At 37.0% G+C, this 19837-nt stretch overlaps 1 long non-coding RNA gene across 1 annotated transcript in view; it reads right to left on the bottom strand.

Annotated features, from left to right (window-relative positions):
• Nucleotides 1–2780: 2780 nt before the first annotated feature.
• The window catches only part of LOC132247020 (uncharacterized), a 29865-nt gene continuing 12808 nt past the window's right edge, over nucleotides 2781–19837 (bottom strand). Inside the window, exon 4 of the long non-coding RNA XR_009458372.1 lies at nucleotides 2781–6676. This is a non-coding gene — a long non-coding RNA (uncharacterized LOC132247020). The remainder of the gene's footprint in view (nucleotides 6677–19837) is intronic.

Genomic DNA, 19837 nt, shown 5'->3' on the forward strand with positions numbered 1-19837 from the left:
GTTCTAAAACCTTTTTTTTTTTTTTTTTTTCATTTTTTTTATAATCATTCACTACATTTAAGCCCTTAGCATTAGACAGATTCTGTAAATGCAACGTTTTTATTCCCTCATTCCTTATTTATCCAGCTGCTGTGCATTTGCTGGGCAAACACAAGTCATTTGATATTTCAAAACAGTTAATAACCCTTTGCCTCTGAACAGTAAGAATTTCCTGGCCAGCAGCACTAATAGACTTGAATCAGGAAATGCTGAAGGCTACTGCCATTGGGTAAAGGAATAAAAGGTCAATTGCTGTATTTGCCCCTTCTTGTTACCCCCATATCCTCAGGATTTCATCTATTCAGGATTGATGAATAGCTGGACAGCAATAGGTGAGCAGGACTGTGAGTGTGCACACAGAGCTTTTACATTTTTTTCAACATTTAATGGGAGCGGGGGGGGGGGGGGGGGGCTAAGTGAATCCACTTTAATCAACATTACCATTACTGTTTAGTTTACATTGCCACTACTCTTTAGCCAGCATTCAACAATATTCTTAAAACATCACTATCCAGAGAGAATCATTTAAGACACTGGTCACCAACCAGTGGATCTTGGGGGGGGGGGGGGGGAGGGGGTGGCACTGACTCCCAGCCCAGCAGGTCAGTCTATGGGGGAGGGAAGGGCAGGAGCTAGATCAAGGCCGCAGAGCAGAAGTAAATTGAGTGGGGCCCTGGCCGGGTGGGACTTATCTGCTGGGGAGGTGCACCGCCAAATAATTTTCTCTCCCTCTGCCCCCCCCTTCCACCCCACAGACTTACCTGCTGGGCGGGGGACAGGGTGGGGTGGTGGTGGCGCACAGTACATCTTGGGTTGCTTTTAAATGCCAAAAGTGATCTCCTACTTCAAAAGGTTGGAGACCACTGATTTAAGAGGTTAATGGACTGTCCACTTTCCAAAAGCACTCAGACATATGGCAGTGGTCCCCCAGTTCCTGGAATTCCTGTCCCTTCATAATTTGCTCTTAAGAGCAGCCAGCCCAATGTTAGGCTATGTAAAACTGAACTGCCAAGGTGCAAGAAACAGTTAAAATATTCATGATTACTGCAAGACTTAAAATATATTCCTTTGAAAGTTAAAAAACAGAGCAGATTTGTTAATTTATCATTACTTTTCTAATTAATTGTTTGGATCAGAAATACAAGAGTCAACTTACACTTTACAATGAAACAGAATTCTAACCATTTTTGCCAATGATCTGCCTGATCTCAGTAAAAGGCTTGGGATAATACAGATCAGAATGAATGGCCATTCATTCTCTTTAAACCAAGTACAGTTTTAAAGAAAACCTGGAACCTGATGGGAACCAATATAGGGCTGTAAAATATGGGCAGATATTCTATTAACCAGGAACCTGTGTGACATGTGACAGACACGGGGGCCAAGCACAGATATTACACTTTTACTAGTACAAGTGATCAAAAACTGGTTTATATCTGTAACAGAACAGAAGTTTGGCACACAAAACTGGTCTATACCCATAACCAAAGTTTGGCGCACACATGCTGATTTAAAAATGGCAGAACTTGGTCTAATATTTGCTCTCCCCACCCCCCCAGCAAAGGTTGAATATGTTCTGTTCACTACCAATCTACACTATGCTGCTCACAGAACACTACATAACTTAGATCAATTCTGACTTGGCCTTTTTGACTGTCTGTACCTAGCCTGGATACAAGAGCCATCTTGAACCTGTTTAGTATATTCATCCAGCAACCATACAGACTATTTCTATAGAGTGTATATGTTAATTTATAAAGCCAAAGTATATATGTTGGATTTGATGCGAATTGGACCAGGTCCTAGGAAAAGTACAAAGTATTTTCATTGTATTGTGTGTTTAGACTTAAACCCAATTAAAAACACTTGGATCTAAGTTATTTAGGAGATAAATGATGTACTTAATTGGTAGATGCAGTTCCCTTTCTCAAGAGGCAATGTGAAGGACAACTCATTTTTCCAAATTAAAACTTTACAATGTTTACAAAAATTGTAACAAACTAAATTATACAATTTAGCAAGTCTTTTCTCTCCCCACCTACATATTTTGCAGTTTAAAAAGCTTACCCCAAAAAAAATCACAATTACATTACTGTAAATCTCTTAAAATATCCTTCAAGCAAATTTGAATGATTTAATAATGCAGAATGCTTAAGAAAAATGCACCTTTGTGTTCAAATGTATACACGATTGAAGACTGCATGTATAAAGCCTTCAAATAGTCTCAAATCTGCTGATGGCTCCGTCTAACAAATTTCCACATAGTAACAAGCACAATAAAACTAACTTACTACAAAAGTGGCATTTTGGAGTGATAAGAAATAGTGTGTGAGAGAAAAGTAGAGTGAAATTACTATGCACTGTATCTTCTGACAAGACCTTTCACAAGACTATTATTATAGCCAATAAAGTGATTCTCTTTTGTCCAGCAGAGGGCAATGAAAACATAAAAGTTGCTTTCTGAAAGCAATGCAACAACTAGCTCTTATCTTCACAGAATACTGTGATTACAGATGTTTTTCTACTTTATTTGAAATACAGCATACTGGTACAAAGCCTGTATTTCCTTTATTTTTATGATTTTGCATTAGAAACATGATATTTTGAGTTCATTCTCTTTGAATGCTTACCTGTTAGCATAACTGTTACAGGGGGCGGGGGGTCAATTTAAGGCAATCAAAAAGGACAAATGTGAGTAAAAAATATTATGTATGATCACTTAAGAGAAAGAAAACACAGGATTGTTTAGGCCCATTTTCTTTTTATTATTAATATAAGTTTCTATAATCTCTTAACATTACAACTGCAGTTCAGTTTTACAGTTAATCTCACACTAAATGACAAACACCATTTGGCTTAATTAGCAGAAAGTTGAATTACAACCTTGATATAGTTACAAATTTCCAAGACTGAGAAAAACAGCTTACATTTTCTGGAATTCAGTGCTAATGCATCCCTGCCTCTTTTGTTAAGTTGGTTTCAGTTAATAAATATTTGTACGGATGAACCATTTAGCTTGGTCTCTGTTCATAGTTTTAAGAGAAAGGTGACATCTCTATATGCAACCTATCCTTAGCAGTAATAACCACAGTATAGACAAAGCCACAAAGAACTGCTGTTTCTTCTGGCTTCTCAAGTTGTAAACCTTTGTGTTACTTCCTAAAAAGTTCTGTGTAATGACATTCCACCCAAGGTTTTGCAAGAGCAAACAAAATTTTTTAATTAAATAGATGTAACAGTCAACATCCTTATTCTCTAGCCTTGAAAGCTTACTGAAAAGCAGAAGAAAAATAGCAGCTTTTTATTCATTTAAAAATGCAAGTAATAACAAAGTTAGTTAAAACCTCTTGTATTGAACCAAAATATGGCCATAGTACTCCACAAAATGAAAAGCCAATTAATATGCCCCTTCCAAGACAGACACCTGATCTTTATAGACCAAGCTCAACCTCTGAATAGACTGTGACTATAACAAATAAAGCCTATGTGAAAAAAGCAGAGAGAAGAGGGAAGCATGTCAGAAGACTTATTTTAGTATTAAATATAGGGAACAAATAAAAGGTTTGTTTTGAGAGGGAAATTCATCCCTTTTGTAATCGTTTCCTGTAGGTGTACTAAATACAAGATCAAAGGTAAGTATTTAGCTCATTCTCTCACCTTTTGAGCTATTACGCAGGTCATGTATTCTTTAGAGGTGCCAGGGTTTATTAAGCTTTGAATAACTCAAAAAACCATTCAGAAGAAAGAAAAATCAGAGAGAAGAAAGTAAAATATAGTTGTACCAAGGGGTAGTTATTATTAAGTGCTCACATTAAAGTTCTATTTTGTCCTTCTCAGGCCTATCCATTGCTATATTTGCACACCAGAGCCTTTGTTATTTCATCATATTAAATCAGACATAACTAACTTGTGTGGTTTGTGAGCTTTTACTTCATAACATCCACTTTCCAAGTCACTTGGTTTTATTTCTTGGCAGCCACATTGAAAAAAAAGTTATCTGTGTAACTTATCAACATTAGAAAAGATGGGCAACATGGGTTAGAAAGGTAGCTCTCGGAGGGAAAACAGTAGTACTTTCATTCAAAATGAGCCAAAAGGTTTTTTGGGGAAAAAAAAAGAGTACACTAGCTCATACTGAGCTCAAAATGACCATGAGGAAGCCAAATCCTTGTTGCTTTAATCCTGCATGTGCTGTCACATACCACATACAAGAAGCAATTTTTCAACTATCTGCACACATTCCTTCAGAGTTATGATTCTTCATAGCTAGACAAGCTATGCTTATATTCAGGCACATAAGAAAAAAAACCCTTTCATATTACTGACTTTTAATGCATTTCAGAGTGACACTAACAGTCAGCAGGATTCTGGCTGCCAGCATGTAATCACCATTGGTATAGCATGCGAAGTTGAGAAACCTTCTGCATTAAATACATACACACAGACACACCCACACACCCTTTTACAGCAGTGGTTTTTAACCGTTTTTCAGTAACAGACTCCTAAAAAATTTCAAATGGAGATGCAGGCCCTTTTGTAAGTGTGAGTATTCACATACTTTTAATTGATCATAGTCATCTCTCACAGACCCCTTTGACAGTCTGAGTACCCCCAGGGGTCTACAGACCACAGGTTGAAAACCACTGCTCTACAAATTCACTTTGTTGACAAGTACCTGGTATAGATATTGAATAAGGAACACTTAGCCACATACAGTGCTGAAAATCAGAATTTCCTAGAACTGAATACAAATTTGAGTACTGCTGAAATATGAACTCCATGGGCCAAAACTTTAAAAATAAGATTCAGGAGACTAGATTCACTTTTTTTTTCTCTACATAAATTACATGAAACAAAGTCCATTAAAAAAGACCCTCTAGCTGCATTAAAATATAATTACTTCCCATTTCGTGACCTATGGACATATTTGTGTTGTTTTAATTTGGTATAATCTTGAGTTCATACAGTTTAAAGTGCTGTTGAGTATTCATGATCTTTTAGATTATTTTTAATTAGATAGCCTAAATCAGTTTTAAAACAGTATCAACTTTTTGGTTCAACACTATATTTTTTAATCATATAGATTATAATCTTCAATGTTTTGTTACTAAAATTTGACAGATAATTAGATGGTATTTTGAAACAGTGTTAAACTTTCCTTAGTTTATTACAGATATAAAAAGGAGTCCAAATTGCTCAGAGTTGTAAAGTTAGTTAACTAAAGAGTCAGTATGTCCTCTTAAAGGAAAAAAAAAATGGTATTTTATATTACTACATGATTCTATACTGTCTTTTAGATATCAAAAACTTGGCAAGTTTAAGAAAAGAATGCACTTAAAACATGAGTCTTGAATATTGACAGCAAATAGTTTAAGTTTTCATTTTGCTAATTTCAAGATCTAGGTTTCAATGTAAAAATGTTTAGTGACTGACTGATAGTTGCACTGACTGATTAAGAAAAGTTGTGTATGTTGATTACGCTGATTATATCTGTAGTTACTCTTCAAGTAAACCAATAATTCAAAAAGGCCATAAGAAGTTACAGAATATTAAAACTGGAAACTTCATTTTAAGATAACAGTATATCTTCCATTTTACTCTAATAAAACTGTTGAGACCACTTCAAATGACATGGTGCTGGGAAAACTTTTATTTTAAAATAACCAAAACATGTTTTCTATTGGAAAAGGGTTTGTTCCACATCTCTGCAAAAATAAGGAAGTGAAACCAGACACATTAGGATTGCAGTGATGAAGGCAAATTTATATAAACAAACCTGTTTGTAACATACAGTGAAAAATGTCTGCTGTTCTGTACAAAACTTACAACTATCTAGGATATATTAAAGATTATCCCAGCAATACAAATATAAAACTCAGACAACAAGAAGAGTTCTCAAAGATTTCATAGTTTTCATTGATGCTGAACAGGAGACTGGCAAGCCACATATTCTATAGAAGCATGCTAATCTTCTAAACAAAGCCTGCGTTTATTCTTTTACACATTTCTGGATCTGCTACACACTTAACCTTTCAGCACACAGAAGCATTCCTTGATGTAATCCACCTCTCATCTGTTTCCTAGCAGCTTTCCTCTAGGAAGAGGCTGGGTGAGCAGCTGCTTCTGTAGAAACCACTGGTGTCAGTCTTTGTTCGCCTTGTAGGGGATGGCTTAGTAAAAAAAACAGCTGGCTGAATCCAACATGGAAACTACGATCATCAGCTGTGCTGCCTAACCCAACCTGAAATGCCAAATCTGCATTTCCAGGCTGATAAAATACCTTGATACAACTCTGTTTGGATGCCTGTTGAGAGGTTTAGGAGCATAAGTAAATCTGTAAACATTAAACAATGAACATTTACATTTTACTGGAGGAAAATAAAAGTAAGAAAAATACTAGCTTTTATAGTTTAGTCCATGTTATATTTGATTACTGGGATACCAATACAATGAAAATGTTTAAAAGGAATTTTGACAGTCATTTTTAAATTTAGTACATCAGACCTTAAGTGGTTTTATAAAAGGTTTCTGTTTCCAAAGATATTATTAGGGTCCACGTATTCTTTGACAGACCTAAGCATTCCCAATCCAACATCAGAGATAGTCTCCTTCATCCACTGTTTCCGCAATTTCCCCACTGGAAAAACAAAAAACAAAACGTTTCAATATATGGTATGATACTAGGAGCCAATCAATCTTGTGACCATGAATGAATAAACACTGTGTGATAAATGCTTTTATTCAAAAATGAGAAATGTTTTGCTTTATTTGATTTATTGAGCCCACCAGACTATCAAGCTCATTAAGCTCAGTGTACTCCCAGAGGAAGCCTGTGTTCCATGCTGTCTACTTTCTTTGCAAACTATGAAATTTAGATGAAGCTAGGTTGAGATGTGTGTCATATTACAAATAGTAATTATATAAATTTTAAAAAGTCCCCAGAACCTCACTAATGGGGAATTTAAAAAAGTGTTGAGAGGAAATGATTAGAAGTAAAAAGCACATAAAAAATGTTCTGCTTAGTTTAAAAATAATTTTCCCTGCATAAAGCTACCAAGCAAACAAGTGACCTTAAAAACTTTTGTTTTAAACAGAATTAACCAAATATCTAGTGTCAACACCACTTTCTAAACTGAAGTTTAAAAAATGAGAGGGTAAAAATTCAATTTTATTTACCTAAAACACTGTTCCAGTTTAGAAAAATTTTACAACAAACAAGTCCTAATAATGGTTAACTTAAATGACCAAGTTAAAGGAATATTCATTTATTAATTAACTAACTCATCAACCCTGATTTAACAGGTCATTCAAAATAAGGGACATTATTTCATTCAAGACAGTGTAGTATTTAACATGTCAGCCTAAGACACAATCCATTTGTCAGTATGTGCCAATATACTATAACATCTGTCTCGAAAACCTTTAAGAGTATTTGAAACTAAATTCAAGTCATCTTTGTGTCCCATTCTCAGGGTAACCATCAAACTGTCATCAGAATAATAAATGATGGGGACACCACTGGGGAACAGAATATTTTTGTTTATACCTTAAGGAATAGAAGCTAGACACAACGGTGACTGAAAAAAAAAAAAAAAAATACAATGTACAATAATGCAACCTTCCCCCCCCCCCCAAAAAAAAAACAAACAAAAAACAACCCAAACCAAACCTGAAATATTGTCAAATGCACTGTTTATACTGGTATATAAATAATAAGCAAATATTCCAATTAATAGTACAATTATTAAATATTCATATGATGCAGAAACATCTGTCAATCTTACTTTATAGTGATAAGAAATCCCCATCTCTAAATAAACTGTCATTACAATTTCACTGTCTCCTAGATATTTAAGTTTAGTTAACTAAACTATAATGACTGTGTATATGGCTTGACCAACACTTCATGCCACCCACACTAGCTGTTACAAACTAGGAGTTGAAGAGCAGTCATTGACATTCTCAAACGTTATCTGTAATGTAGTTTCAGCGAATGTGTCCTGTGGTTACGGATGCAATTGTCCTGAAAAGACTGCAAACAACTGCTCCAACAAGATGGAGCACATTAGAACCACAGCAGGATGCCCAACAGCTAGCATGCCTGCCTCTTCTAACACCTCCAGTAATAATGCAATTCCATGAGGAACCGAACTACTGTCTGAGCAGCCACCAAACAGCCATTGCATATTTAATGAAGTCGCTCACCAAGTGCTGGAAAACAGAAGGTGCTTGGAGTGCATCATTAGTTCTGTCAAAGTGATAATTTACACATCTATCTTGTCAAATTTTCTATGGTTTATACTTTTATAATAATAAATCTAACATACATTTGATTAGTGAACTGGAAAGTAAAAAAGCTGTACAGCAGATATTGGTGGTCCTTCATGAACATATTTGATATGATTTTAACCCCTTGGTGGCAATAGGTTGTGAGCTCCTGCTGCCCACTTTAATGACTTTACATAGGTTTGTCAGCTATTACAACTTGAGGTATCAAGGGGTTAAAAACTAAGACGTTAAAGAAGCATTACTAGGGAATTTAAACTGTTTCCTATAGCTGCATCTCTCATACAATTACAAGGGCAAAGAAGTCGAAAAAAAGGCTAACAATCAGGCTTGGGTATAGAGCTTTGCTATCATACACAAAAAGCATTTCTCCTCTAGAATCTTACTCAAGGTTTATTTCCACCTTAGCTATTTCATTCATTCTCTGTACAGAATATTCTATCACATCAGAAAATAAGTTAACCTACTCCATGTAAAAGAGCTTGCACTTCAAACATTTTAGGGTCTACAAAGCATAGACATACATGCCCATGCTTTTAAGGATGGGAAAAAAGGAACAACATTGCTTAAAAGGAATAAATGTTTATACTGAACACAAGTAATTTAGCTTCTTACTTACAAGAATAACTTGGAGACAGTTGTAAAAATGACTAGGGGAAAACTTGAAGCTGAAAGGAAGCCTTTGCTTCCAAAATAGAACTTAGATCTTTGAACCTAATCTAGTAAGGACTATAACAAAGGAAAGTGTAAATAATTTTAAGCTTCTGTATTTAAAGGGTTACATTGAAAAACCACTTACATACAATACATGGACCTGTGTGCAAGAAGTAATGTACATATCTTATGCTGCATAAAGAGTTTGAATATTTATCAAAATCTCATCATCATAACCCTTCCTTAGTCCTGCCCTCCCTTCCCTTTAATCCTATTAGACAAAACTCTATTCACTTGGCATGTGGCATCACCATGATGCTACATTCTTTTAAGGCTTTCAGACTAGTGGTCTAAGATGAAGGTCATAGGGCTGATTTTGAAATTAAGATAAATGAAAAGAGCCCACTCCCCAAACTGTGCTTATAATTGATTATGCAGCTACATAAATAAGTAATGAAAGCCACCTACTACATTTCCATAATTATTACAAGAAACAAGAAGTAGTGGCAGACTGAGCAGGGCAAATTCAACAAATATTATATAGATATCTTATCAATGAGCTGCAATAGCCACGCAGTTTCTCTAGGCCTACACATTTGTAGGCAATTTTTGTAACACGTTTCCCCAGAAGTGTGGCTGAGGTCCATGAACCATATACATACACAAAATTCAGTACCACAGGATTCTCCCCTAGCCAATATAACTAAAATACAGTGCACGTCCAAACCAGTATCTACCTGTCCTGCTGATGAATGCCTAATGTACTGATACAGCATCCTATTTCAGTTGAAATCAGTGAAAAAAAATCAAAATATTCCTTAATAAAAATGAGTTATCATCATCATCCTCTAACTTCTCTTAAGTGAGATATAGGTAGAGGTGCATAGAGGTATTCTAAATCTTTTGTGCATTAACTGCAAATAAAAAGTCTAACATTAAGACTTGTCCACAGTGAGGAAAATTTCAGGGGCATTCACTGCATGAGATCATTTGTTGCACCATTTGTCCTTGCACTGGGGGATGTGCATACATCAGCCGAAGTACATGTTGAACATTTGGCAGTGATTCACATGCTCCCTATCAGTGAATCCAATGCTGTTCCTGGAGCCTCAGGCAACCTTTTTAGCAAGCTGTTTCTCTTCCAGTTGTTACTGTTCCTTTGAGATGGATCTTACCACAGTAATCCAGTCTCTGTAGTAATCAAGCCCTCTGATTGCCATGTGCTCTACTTGGAGCAATTACTGAAGAGTACCTTCAGTTAATGCAGAATACTGTTCATTTCTGCACCTTACGATCTGTGCTTTTCTGTTCAGAAGAGAAATTCAATGGTCTGTAAGAGCCCAGGAACCTTTAACTGTATTATTAAGGAAGCTGTCCCTACAGGCAGCACTCCAAGGTAGACAGGTAACATTTTCAATACAATCTCATTCTCAGAGTCCTGTTGTCTGATAAACCAAACCTAAAGTTCTGGCAAACTTTAGATTGTAATGCAAGACCCTCTTTGGTCAGGACCTCTGATTAACCTCTCCTTGTAGGTACCTATAATTTTTTTAATTAAATGTGTTCTGAAGAACTTCTGATAGCAGCCATTTCTGAGGATGTAAAAGATACCAAAGGTACAGGACAGCAGGTTGAAGAATTCATGGACAACTTTTGAGTTGGCACTTAATATATTCTGAATGTTAAAACTAGGGTTGCTAAACAATAAAAGCACAAAGAAAAGTAGCATCTTAAGTGTTTGTCCAGAAGAGTAGATTTTTATATTTTACCAACCAAATTTTCCACTACATTTGCTGGACCTTAAATTTTAACTAAGGATTGAGCCTGGTCAATACTGGGCTAGAGACCCAAGTAAAACCCAGGTATTGCATGCATTGGGGTTAGTAATTTATACTGTACTAATACAGTAGCATGGCAAAGACAAGCATACTGGTGTAAGCTGGAAGATGCAGAATAGAGGCTTTGAATCAAGTGTCAAGCCATCTGACTTGTGGCAACAGCATTTCAGTTCTTAAGTATAAAACTAGTGTTGAATCAGTTGTGTTTTTCCCTTTCCTGAAAACATTTGTGTAGCACAGACTATGTAAAATTGCTGGTGCTTCCAAACACTAAAGCATCAACTGTGCAAGGCTGGGTATACAGCATCAGATATACTTTGAAAATGCAACAAAAACAGAATTTCATGGAATTAGGCATTTTTTGTCTAGTTGCAATCAAAATCCATGTTTTGGACTGAAACTGCTATTTTGCTTCATGTAGGCACCAAAGATGCTCTTCTGCCTGACAAAGACCTGACTGCAGTTTTCTCTGCATGCTGCTTTCATCAGAAGGGGACTGCATTACCCAAGCAACATCCCTGCTGCTTAGGTAAGAGAAGGAGGAAAAGTGAGACAAAAAAGGGCTTTCCTGGCTCATCCTTGAGGAAATATGCTCAAGGATATGATGACAGGGAGAATGTGACAACAAGAAGGAGCATTTGTGGGCACTGGGCAAAATTTGTAATTGAGGGTCAACCTAATAGGACTGCATCCAAAAAAGGCAGACGTGGGCCAACCTGCACTGTATGCGTCTTGCATAATGCAGTTTGGGCAGAATGGATTTAAGGCAAGCTGGGGTTCCAGATGCATCTAATGTAGGTTTACCTGAATCTTCACCCCCATGGCCCAGCCCCCACAGCCCATAACAGGCCCACAGTATGTCTACTACCCTCTCAAAAGGGGCTGATAACAGCATGTGGCCTAGAAAAGATAAGACTTTACCCAGCTGTCACTTTTAGTAAGAGCTGGATGCTGTCTCTACAGTAATTTAACTGCTAATCTTACTGGAAGAATCTTTCCCCACTGACCTAGAAGTTTCTTAAAAAAAGGTTGTCTCACTAGTTCCAGTAATGTATTATGGAAAAAAAGTCAAATCCAATTCTGTGAGACTGAAGAATACCTGCTTTGGAATTTATGTCAGTTGTGCTACAGTAGGTACATCTATATGTGCATTAATACAACTTCTCTAGCATGCATTAAATTCAGTACCTTTCAGCATTTATACACATGCTCCAGGAGGTGCTTTAATTAGAGTGGCTCTGAGTCACGTGTATCAGTGTCTCCGGCCGGAAAAATGGCAGTGGGGATACTTTAACTAAAGCTTGTCAAACAAGCTTTAAAGTGCCCCCTGCCATTATTTTCAGTGCAAGGACATTGATACACATGATGCTGGAGTCTGCTGGAGTGCAGCAATTACCACACTCCAGCAGACTATTAATGTGCAGTAAAATAATCTATTGCGCATTAAAGTGCAGGGATAGATTAATCCAATATGTAGGAAATATGTATTGGTATCCTGTATCTGGCAGTTTTGTATTTGCCATTCAAACAACTCAAAGGAGCTCTTCAGAATTCAGAGTCCGAGCAAGTCCTCATTTATATTGGAAAACTGTTTTGAAAAAGCAGAGGAAGGCAAATCTTGCCCTAAAAAACACTATATAAAAGAAATGAAAGATTATAGAAGAATATGGCATATGAGAACAGTGATCAGGCAGAGGATAGGCACACAACATACCATCCTTCTCTGGAACCTATATTGAAAATCCTCTAACAGTTACAACCCATACTAGAAGAAGATTCAACTCTTAAAGAGCTCTTTCCAGAACCACCCATCCTAACCTTTAAACAAGCACCGAACCTTGCCAACCTCATCATCAGAAGCAAACTTCCTATGGCACAAAGCACACTGAGTGGATCCAGACCATGATGAGACAAAATGTAAAAAACCTGCCATCACATCTCCAATACCCTCACAATACTATACCCCACAACACAACCATCCCCATTCCTGGATCTTACACTTACACCTCCAGAAAAGCAGTCTCTCTCACCCAGTGCACTAAATGCCGATAGAAAATATGTAGGAGAAACCAAACAACAGTGTACCAGAAAACATGCATACCGAAAATCTATCAAAGACAAAAATACCTAAGTTAGCTTTAGGTGCATACTTTTCATAAGATACCCACTCTCTCTCCAATCTTTCAGTTCTAATCCTCAAAGGGAATTTACAAAACACTTTCAGACATTGAATTTATGGCACATTATATAACCTGCCTGACATCTGATAACCCCAGACAGCCTTTCTGCATTTTACCAGCTACATTTTATCACCTTCTCCCCTTTCCCGCCCCCCCCCACCTCAACTACCTTTCACACCCATTGTTTTCTGTTCCCTTTGAACCTCACTGCCATACATTTGCATTTTCACAGACCTGCAATTTGGCTTCTATTCTACCCAGGAAAAGCACACAAACACCAACAGGCAAACAAGGTTCTTTTGGTGAATATATCATTTATTAGACCAACTTAAATAGTTGGAAAAATTTTTTTAGCAAGTTTTCGGGTTTAAAAACCCTTTGTCAGGCTGAGGAAGTCTCTGCAGTTGGTGTGCGCTCTTCCTGGACGGAATGAATAGTAAAGAAGCCAGAGGCTGAGCTGGTATGCATGCAAGATAGGCAGTCAGTGCAGATGTAAATTGAAGAGTCAGTGCGTGACAAACAGGCTGGATGTGGGGGTAGAAGGGAGATACAGACTTTCCCTATGGTTGAAGAAGGGTATTTCTTGCAAAGAACAACTTTTCTAACTATTTAGTTGGTCTAATAAAAAGATAACACATCTACTCAAACAACCTTGTCTGCCTATGTCCTTAGACTAACATGGCTACAACCCCATTTTGAGCTAAACACTTATGAGATACACAGACAGACAGAGCTGCATTCCCTCTATGCCATGCCCAGAATTGCCATCATGAACCATAACGAACCCACTTGATCTGCCTCTACATTCAGCCAAATCCCAACCATGCAGCAATGTCATTTCACCAGAAGAGCAACTACAGATTTTTCTAAAGGGGATCAGTTTTTTTGTTTTTTTTTAAATGATCTCTGCTCAACAGATGCAAGTAAAAATATGGAAAATAAAAACCGTTTAATAAAATGTACATCAATTCAAGAATGCATGTTTGTGCAAAATATGATCTGCGCAAGTGACAATTTTCTAGTGTTTTAGAGGTGTAAAACAGAAAAACAGCATAAATGGAAGTAACTTATGCAAATGGACTTTTGAATTGTATAAATGACTGAAGACAGCATTAAGCCTAGTTCACAATATATAATGCTGTGTAGTACCATGACTACAATTGCCTAGAGTTTCTCTTCATACCTCTGTAGAAGGCAGTCAAATTAAAAGTACATCTTATTCTTATGAATAAAATCTGTAGTGACAGGACCTTTAAAAATTGACTAAATTAATTTTAAAGTGGAATGAATCAGTATATTGGAGAGTGAGCATGTGTACAAACGCATGAGAGCAAGAATGGACAGACAAGGTTCTTTGGGTGAATCTGATAGTCAGAAAACAATTATTAAGCAAGCTTTTGGGTTCAAAAACCCTTCATCAGGCTAAGGAAGTTTCTGCAGTTGGTGTGTGCTGGGGGGGGGTGGAAGGATGTGGGGGGAGAAGAGAGAGAGAGACACAAGGGAGATGAACAGTGGAGAGAAACCTGAGGAGTCAGATGTCAGGCAGGTTATAATGTGTCATAAATCCAATGTCTATATTCATCCCCCTTCTCTCTCCCCGCCCCCCCCAGCCTGTCTCTCACCCATTGACTCCTCAATCTACATTGTCACTAACTGCCTATCTTGTATGCATACCAGCCCAGCCTCTGGCTTCTTTACTTTTCATTCCATCCAGGAAGAACACACACCAACTGCAGAAACTTCCTTAGCCTGATGAAGGGTTTTTGAACCTGAAAACTTGCTTAATAATTGTTTTCCAACTATTTAAGTTGGTCTAATAAAAGATATCAGATTCACCCAAAGAACCTTGTCTGCCTATGTCCTTAGACCAACACTGCTACAACCTACACTCCTGAGAGCAAAAAGGTAATTTATTTGTTTTGAAAAACCTTTGTAAGTACCATACTAGTTCCTGCAGGCAGCCTACTCAGCTTGGATATCAACATGCCTAGTGGATATTTAAAAGGACTCATTGCTGATACCAGCGGAGCAAGAGAAAAAGTGATGCTCAAAGTGATTCTCTACCATCTTCTCTGACTTAAGGTGGGTAGACAGGGAAGAAGCTGGATCCAGCATCATAAATGTCTCTTTTAGACGAAGGGAGTTTGATTCCCGAAAGCTTGCAGAAAAGGACAAATTTTCTTGCCATTTTCCAGTTGGTCTAATAAAAGGTATCATTTTGGAAACAAGAGTTCTAGTTTTTTGTATGTCTTTTAGAAAGAAAAACAATGGAAGGTTTAAAAACAGGGGTATATCAAAATACAGCTCCCGGGCTGGATCTGGCCTGCAAAGATAGGTCATATGGCCCACGAGGCTTCTCATGGACTGGAAGACCCACTTAGGCAGGCTGGTTTTGGTCCATGCAGTTTATTGCCACAGCTGCCAGAGCCGCTGTGTCAGCATGACTAGAACCTAAGGGGGGTTAACGCTGCCATCACATGCATCCACCTGGCCCTCATCTGCCACTGAATTTAGTGTTTTTATTTGCTGTTGGTAACTGAGAATCATCAGCAGGGGAAACAGGGGGACAAGTGGCAGCTGCATTAACACCCTGATTTTTGAAGTATTTATCAATTTTCCAGTAAACAACAGGTATCTGAATTAGGGCACTGGGTCCATCAAAAGTCTAACTACCTACTCCTTGCAGTGGCCAATCCCTGCTACTTTAGAGGATATTAGTGGCTCTTTAGTTCACTTGGTTAGAACAGGGTGCTAATAACACCAAGGTCAGACTCAATCCCCATTTGGAAGTGATCTCTTCAGGTCCCTTTCAGCTTTACTTTTCTATGAGATCTATGAGGATGCCTAACCTTCCCACACAGCAAAATGACCTAAACAGTGATAACTTAGACTACCATTTTGTAGTAACACCAGCTTAGACTAAAATTCCTGCTAGATTTATGAACCAGATGTACATGACTGTAATAACAAAGTCACTTCTGACAGCTCCAGATGTTTAAACCCAAACATTACTAGTAAAAATTTCATTTTAAAATTAAAGTATGAAGTTCAAAATTATTTTTTGCAGTTTATTGTTGGGTACTAAAATGGATATAAACTTTAGCAGTAGAATTCAGTGGTCAAGAAAAAGTTCTCTTAGTAGCCATATACCACTGAAAACTGATTTAAAGTTGCAAATAGAATCGATTTATCATATCAGACAGGTTTTTTTTTTTCCTTTTTTTTTTTTTTTTAATAGAAAAAAGAGCCCTGCGAAGTTTTACAGGGTTTACAAACACTAAAGCAATCCCCCGGGATGAAATGTAGATGACAGCATGAAGAAAAAAAATCTGTGATTTTAAAACTGTGTCACATTTTACGGTTTAGAAAAAGGCCAGTGTTTAGATGTTACTTGTACGTTTCCTCTCTCTTGGGAATGACTCTTCCTGCAGGCTAAATCCCGGAGTATGCAATAAAATAATAATACTGCAGGCTAGATCCCGGAGTACACAATACAAAAAACAAAGCACCTTTTGCATTGTTGCCTCACTGCAACACTTGAGGTCTGAACTGTCAGTTTTGCTTCTACAAAAGTTTTATGTATCAAATGATGGTATTTCTTCCACTGTAGCTAGGCACATTTTCAATAAAATTTCAAGAGCTGAATTTTAAATGGTTTAATTATATACTAATTGGGAAAGAAGGGTCTTAGCATCCATTTCAAACTCAAATTATTTGTAAAATTACTTTTAAGAGTTTACTACAGTTTTATTAGTTTTCAATTCATCCGGTGATCTCAAAAGCTTGGGCCCTTTTACAAATCAACATGCCTGTAAATGTACAAATTAGTTTTATAATTATACAGATTTCTAGTGCAAACTTTGCTGCATAAACTGACCAGTTCTTCCCTTACAAGTATGATAAGATTGAGTTAAGCAGGCTTGATATTTCCTATAGCCTCAAGTCCCAGACTACATCTGTTTTCTTTGATACACAAAACCAGAGTTAAAATAGCTCCATTCATCACAGCATGATTGTAGGCAGACAAACCAGCCTGTCTGTTTCCAGATAGTGAAAGCAACTGTTATTAATCACAATTACAGGACAAACACTAAGAGAAATTGCATCAATATTCTCCCTTTCCCCAGACAAGAACTTGAAAGCAGTGCTGAGAACGTCTCCACAAGACCTGAAGGTCAGTAAATAAAAACAATACCATTAGATTAATTTACAACAGGAACTATGTACCTCAAAAAATTATAGCATGCATATTTTCACTTATACAACCCATGAAAATAAAACAACACTTCAAAAACAATTGAGGTTGAGACTATTAATCAGAAAATTATGAGTAAAAAAATTATAGGCATGCTGTAATTTAGCCAAACCCAAAAGTTAAAAACACAGAAATGTAGTCACTGTTACAGTTAAAAGAGATCCATAAGTACAAGGACATGGAAATGTAATTACGATACCCACACAGAGAAGGAGGTTGTAATGATGCCATGCAAATCCATACAATTATGACTGAAGCAAATGAAATGGCTTGAAGTATCCTTTATCCACAGCTATAAAAACACTAAGGATTTTTCCTCCCTTACATTTTGGTTCTTTCATGCTGTAACAGCTCTGCCATCCATACCTCAACAATATCAGACTGCTGGAAGAGCCTTAGAATAGTGGACAGTCGAGCACAAATGAAAACAGATCTGGATGTATCCCTGTAACTTTGTGGCTCTTCAAGACCAGGAAAAATACCTATATGACATCACCTTTGCCTCTCACAAACTTACATCTTATGGGCTTCATGTAGAGCCAATATAGGTTCAAGAATTAATAGTTAAACTTAAGTCATTTTATTTTCCTTACTCTGTCAGCCTGCAGTCTCTTGGACAATTTCCAGAAGAGGAAAGGAAAGATCACATTTAAAAATTATACAACTAATTTCAAATTCTAAATACACAAATCAAAAACAAAAACAATTTAAAACTGGAGTTCTACTCTCAGACCTTAAAATTTAAAGCATAGATACAGGGCAGACAGACACCTATCACACTAGACATTTACTTGATATATGTGAAAGATTTGAGGTTACATACATATATGATGGATCTTTGCTTCAAACCATATTCACAGAAACATTAACAGCTCAAAAAAAGTATGCTCGTTAACTATCCCTCATTTTCCCATTCATGATAAGGTGTCAAAAATCAGTGTTTTGAGTGAGACAATACATATTCAAATCAATGTACATAAGTATTTACAGAAAAATCAATCATTATATATCTAATAAAGTGAAGATGGCTCATTTGTAAAGTTTACTGAATTAATTTTTTTCTCCTTGCCATAGTTTAAATGACTTAAGGCATGATGCTGAAAGAGCTTGAGGTTAAAAAAAAAAAAAAGTCAAGTGGTCAAGAGTCTGAAAATGTAAAAATTAAAGGCTTCCTGTACAATCTTAATTTCTCTCTTTTGTGCTTATTTTAACTATATAAATCATCTACTATATTTTCCACAGGATCTCTACCTCATCCAGTAGAATATGAACAGTGCACGTAAGTGAGCAGCTGTTTAATTTTTTGGTTTACACTCATTGTTTGATGTGTAGCCTGATGACTTAGTACACATTATCTAAACTCTGCTCTGTCTAAAGACAGAATTATAAAAATTTCTCCATGGACCTTTCTATCGTACTCACTGTAGTAAGGAGTGCTTCACATTTTATGTTCACAGCACTTCTTTGAATTGGAGTGGTTGTGTCTCTATAGATGGAGCTGAAGCACAGAGAAATTAAAGACAAAAGCAACTGCTAACGTCCAGTGTCAACTATGAACATCTAATTTGACACACTTAGGACTTCATCTTTTAGAATACTTTAAACATAAGTACTGTATAATGCTACATACATTTCCCATTAACTTCAGCTGAATTGCTCATGTCAGTTTAGCCTCCTTGCCTCTAGGCTCATTATCCAACTCTAATATCTTTCCTCATACCCATCTCTGCCCAGCTTCTCATGTAGTACGTCTTTCCCCTTCTTGAAATGGAATGAAGAGTCAATGGAAGTCTCACACCTCCGTAGTTGCTCTTTAGACACTTTGGCCAGGCAGTCCCTTCTTAAAACACATCCCAGCTCTTTTCCCTTCTGCCCACTAGTTTTAGTCTGGGTGTCTTTATTCAGCCAGGGGTGTAGGTTGTAGCCATGTTGGTCTAAGAGCATAAGCAGACAAGATTCTTTAGGTGAATTTGATATCTTTTATTAGACCAACTTAAATAGTTAGAAAAAACCCTTTTTCCAACTATTTTTTTTCAAACAAAAATAGATTTTGCAACTATTTAAGTTGGTCTAATAAAAGATCAGATTCACCCAAAGAACCTTGTCTGCCTTTGTTCAGCCAGACAAGGTTCCTTGGGTGAATTTGATAACTTTTATTAGACCATCCCAAATAGTTGGAGAACGGTTATTAAGCAAGCTTTCGAGTTCAAAAACCCTTCGTCAGGCTAAGGAAGTTTCAGCAGTTGGTGTGTGCTCTTCCTGGATGGAATTCAGCCAGTTCCTTTTTATTATCCATTTCTTTTGCTAGCTCCCAGTCCTCTCCTCCCTCCTGACTTATCCACTTTCCCCCCTCCGCATTTAAACACTGTCCCCTCCTCCTTGTTATGTAGATGCCTTGAAAACAGATGAGGGACAGTTCTTCTCAGTTCCCGTGACCTGTTCTACCCTGGCCCAAAGCAGGTAGGAGCAGTCATTAGAATGAAAATCTCTCCCTGCCCTGAAGTGCTGTGTTGAAGCATGCAATCACTTGGCAGAAATAAAGTATATATAAATGAGCAGGTCACATGTAAGATTCAGGAGTGGCT

The sequence above is a fragment of the Alligator mississippiensis genome, unplaced genomic scaffold, assembly GCF_030867095.1.
Source record: "Alligator mississippiensis isolate rAllMis1 unplaced genomic scaffold, rAllMis1 scaffold_167, whole genome shotgun sequence".
NCBI lineage: Eukaryota > Metazoa > Chordata > Crocodylia > Alligatoridae > Alligator > Alligator mississippiensis.